The sequence below is a fragment of the Acyrthosiphon pisum genome, chromosome X (assembly GCF_005508785.2).
Source record: "Acyrthosiphon pisum isolate AL4f chromosome X, pea_aphid_22Mar2018_4r6ur, whole genome shotgun sequence".
Classification (NCBI taxonomy): domain Eukaryota; kingdom Metazoa; phylum Arthropoda; class Insecta; order Hemiptera; family Aphididae; genus Acyrthosiphon; species Acyrthosiphon pisum.
In genome coordinates, this window is record NC_042493.1 from 58,992,211 (window position 1) to 58,997,663 (window position 5,453).

Here is a 5,453-nt window from a genome sequence, read left to right on the forward strand (position 1 = left end):
AACCGTAAGGATGGAGGTCATCGTAAATGGATATCTTATTGTGTTAAGAAAAAAGCTTTATATTGCAATATATGTCTTTGTTATGGTGATGGTTCTGGATCATTTTCCAAAGTATTTTCTGTCTGGAGACATGTTTATGAGCGAGTCAGTGATCACGAAGAAACAATAACACACAAATTAAATGTTGATGCCCATTTGATGAAAAAGCCATTTTCCTCGGTGGATTCACTTTTAACACACGGACTTGGTTCAATAAGAAAAATACAAGTTGAAAACAATCGAAATGTATTACTTCGTCTTATTGATGTGTTAAAGTTAATTGGAAAGCGCGGACTAAGTTATAGAGGTAAAACAAATGAGGCTGCTTATTCACTCGACGATTCTTCCTTAGACCATGGCAATTTTTTGGAAATAACTTTACTTATTAGTAAATATGATTCTTTGCTTAAATCACATTTAGATAAAGTTGTAAAAAAAAGTTTAAAATGTCATAATTCTGGAGCCCAACAAGGAGGAGGTCAAGTTACTTTTTTATCAAAAACTACAATTAATTATATTCTTGAAATTATTGCTAAAAATATCAAATTTACAATTTCTAATGAAGTGAAAGATGCTGTAATATATTCTGTACAACTCGATACAACACAAGATATATCTGTTACAGATCAATGCTCAATAATATTAAGATATGTAAATGGTACATCTGTCTTTGAAAGATTAGTTGGTATGGTAAGGTGTAGCTCAAGTAAAGGCTCCGATTTTGTTGAGTTACTCTTAAAAGTTCTCAAAGATATGAATCTAGACCCAAAATGCTGTATAGGAAACGCAACCGACGGAGCTGCAAATATGCAGGGAGTTTATAATGGATTTTCCACAAAAATGAGCGAAGCAGCAGTTGAACAAGTACATGTATGGTGTTATGCATATGTATTAAATTTAGTTATTAGTGATATTACAAGCAAAATTGTCCAATCTATTTCTTTGTTTGGTATCTTGCAAGGATGTGCGGTATTTATACGTGAGTCATATAAACGTATGGACATATGGACAACTAAAAATTCCAAAAAAAAAATATGTACAATCGGCGAAACAAGATGGTGGTCCAAAGATGCAGCATTGACAAAGGTTTTTGGACAATTTAATGAACCCGAAAATGGATTGTATGTTGATCTCATAACTACATTAGATGAAATTGAAAACAATTTAGGTATAACTCCAGATGCTCGATTCAAGGCAAAAAATTTAAATTATAATTTAAATATGAAACTATTTTAACTGCCCAAATGTACTTGCGAATTTTTAAAAAAACCACTCCTCTATCAAAATATTTACAAGGGCATGGAGTTAATATAATTGCAGCTTATCAAATGGTGAAACAAACTTTGAATGATTTACAAGACTTGCCCGCCAATTTCAATGTATAAAAGAAGCAGCCAATACTTTTGTTGAATATACCAATAAAAAATTTGATGAAATGGAGAATAATACTTTAGAAATTCTAAATGAGTTACCTCATATTAGAGTAAGAAAAAAAAAAAAGACAATTTACTATGACTATGAATCAATAAATGATCCTATTACAGATCCATTACGTGCATTTGAAATCAATGTTTATAACCAAGTATTTGATACTGTTATTGAAAGTATTTCATCAAGATTTCAAAAACATGAACAACTATGTGCCGATTTTTCTTGTCTCGACCCAAACAATTTTCAACCAGATTGACCACTTCCAACAAATGCTTTAATAAAAGTATATGAAAAAATCAGAAATTTTATTCCGGACATAACTTATGATGATCTTAGAAATTAATATGTTGACTTTACATCTAAATGGAGAGAATTGAAAAAAACCATTGCTTGTGTGTATGATGAACTAAATAATCAAGTTACTGATGATGGTAATGATTCAGAAAATGGTAATCTATATTTATTTTTACATAAATATTAAAAAATAAAATCATCAATCATTATGTTATATTTTATTTTATGTTTTGTTCTAGGACTCAAGAGTGATGATGATATTATAGTATGTGTGCATAGTGCCAGTACCAAGTATTGTGTTGCTTGCTGTTTTGAAGTGTTGGTGAAATATAATTTATATGCAAATACATATCATGGCCTCCACTTTGCATATAAATTTATGCTTACTTTATCCATTATACAAGTAGAATGTGAACGTACATTTTCTAAATTAAAATTTGTAAAAAATTATTTAAGAAATACAATAGGTCAGAATGTATTAGAGAGTATGTTGCTAATGAATGTAGAGAAAGATATTCTCAACAAAATTGATTCCGAAGACATCATAAATAAATTAGGAGCTAGGAGCCCAGTATTTGGTAGAATGTTACTATTTTAAAATGAAAAACTAAATTTGATTAAATAGTAAAAAACTGTTTTGTTTTAAAGACCACCTGCCCATTGCTACCAAATACGATGTTATTAAACATAAATATGATAAAGTAAAATAGTTTATTCAGTTTTGCAACACCGATTGGTTCTTACCACAGCGTTGTTACAACGCTCAACCCAAATTATGAAATCGCTGTCCGTTTGAGGGAACACATGTTTTCTATCGACACTTTTACAATTTAAAACGCAACATTTTGAAGAAGGCATTTTTAATAATTGTAGAAAACTGACAATACAAATTGAAAAGTATAATTCAAATTTCACGTTAAGTTGAAAGTTCTTTAAAAACTTTAAAACAAGTTTAAGACGTGTAGATAATAGATATTCTGATATCATAATCAATGATAATACTGAAAAGTATAGAGCGCTACCGGAGGTACGATTTTGAACTAATAGTTTTTACAGAACCATAACTACAGCTATAGAGTTCGTCCCCCCTGTGCTGTACTGGATCACGGGTACGATCGTATACACCGTCGCGTCGTGGAGCTACGAGTGTCCCACTGTATACACGTGTGCGTGTTGTATTACCCGACGTAGAGCAACTCGGGGCTGGGTATTACAACCTTCTCAACGAGGATTGAACCACAGACTGAACGACAACGGTCAATAAATGGTTAACCACACAAAACGGCAAATCGGCCGAACGACGAACGAGAACGATAAACACGTTTTTCCACAGCACTTTCAAACGGGAAAAAAATGGCTGACGAGCGAGCGAGCGAGCAGAGCATAAAACGCGTATACGGAGCTGGCGTACACACGTGAGGGAAGAGAGTGACTCGGACGCGCGAGCGCCGGTAACCACGATTTAAGATATACAGGTTGAACATCGGCCTATGATATTATGCATTTTTCAAGACCGTCAAACTGAGTCTCCAAATCAGCTGTGGAACTACCGACTGGCGCCATCTAGCTACATTTATGCGGAAACTCAACAATCCAAAACGTACTATGGCAACGGTCGTATGTACTAAATAAGTAACTTCCTACTTAACTTCTAAGTTTAATATTTAATCTTAATACTTTATAGTTTATAGTTTATACCTAATATGATTTTTTTTACAAGTAGGTAGGTATTTATATTTTATTCCGTAACAAGAAATGAGAAATACTTCAGGTAAAAATGTTATGATTATTAACTATCGAGTATTATTATACGACAACAGTCTGTTTTATTCATTTTAAACATTAGTTTATTGTGTTTTAACCAATTTTAAAAAAACTTTTTTTTTGTTTTGTTTAATTTTTTATTAGCTTGGTTTTGCATATAACTATATTGCCTCATGCGCATAGTTATGTAGTAGGAAAAAATATTTGATAGCATATCCGTTTGATGTTGACGAATGGTACATGGAAATTTTAAATTTATATTTTTTTTGAAAAATTCTTCAAATGTTTTTTCAAAAACATCATTTGAATTGGCATGTATGGCAAAGCATTCTTCTATGTGTTTAATTATAATATATAAATTACTATTGGGGTAAGTAAGAAACCCTTTTGTCTTCATATTAATTAAATCGGCTTCTTTACCAATTAAGTTTTCTGAAGTGTTAAGTGTTTTCAACCCTTTTATACACATATCACATTTTGTTCTGTTGACTAAACGTCTTGCTATATACCTATTAAAAAAAATAATCATAATAATAATTAACAATCGTTAAATAATTTATACTTAAGTAAAATTTTCATCAAAAATTAATATAATTTAAGATATATAGGTATATTTAATTACCCAGCTAAAAAATATATAATACAATCAAATACATTAGAATCGGCATAATTATGTTCTAATAAAATATCATCAATGTCCCAACAATCATCCTCAATAATTTGATTTATCTTTTCTTTTAATTTACTTATTTTTTCTATTCTTTCAGAAGTGTTAGCAGGATCATTTATAATTTCTTTTAGGTCTAGAAATCTATAAGAGTATCTAGAATCTATGTATATTTATTTTAAATTATAGGTACAAACCTTTCTTTTTTTTGGTACAACAGCATAATCTGATTGAAAATCATTATTTTCTTTATTATACAAAGCTTCTCTACCATCTAGCTGTTTATGCAATGTGACAAGACACATTTTTGTTGTAATTATAATTTTATGTTTAAAGTAAAACAGAATAATACATACCATAACATTAGAATTTCGATCAATAGGTATTGCTCCTTCCCGTAATTTAGGCCTTTTGTAACATATCTAAGAGATAATATTTAAAACTACTAAAAAAATTAAGGTGAACTCATAGATCAATATTAATCTATGGTTGAGCCTATCTAAATTATTAAGTAATAGATTAATATTCACTAACCGAAAATTGACTTTGGCCTGAAACCCATGTCTTAATGATGTCATCAGTTTTGAAATGTACCTCACATACTCTATAATTGGATTTCAACTCTATACCAAGAGCATTTTGCCACAAATTAATTGCATTTTTAGGTATACCAAAAGTACTACCATTGCCTATACAATTCGGTACACAACACCGCATGTTAAAATAAGACAAACTTAATTACACTACACTGAATTTATGCAAATAGCATCGATCGTGGGTAACAGACAACAGTTATCAATATTCAGAGTTGAGAACATGAGAATATCATCATATTTCTCTATTGTTTTATATAAATAAAAAATATATTATTATGTAATTTTCAATATCAATTGGTAGTATTTAAAAAGCGCGGTAAAAATAATCAGTGTCTTATATCGGTGTAATACATTTATCGCTAGATGGCGCCAGTCAGTAGTTCCATAGCTGATATAGGGATTCAGTTAGACGGTCTCCTTATCACAATTCGATGTGTAACCAGTATATCTTAAATCGTGGCGGCCACCGACGACGGCAATTCTGTTATCACACGGATCGAACACAATGTATATTACATAAAAGTAGATATATAAAATATATGTTAACCTAGATTAAATGTTTTTGGATTCTATGATCATAAAATAAAACAATTTTCATGTGTTATCATTAAATTTAGTACATTTTGTTATACCTAGCTGATAGTATCGATTATATTAATTAT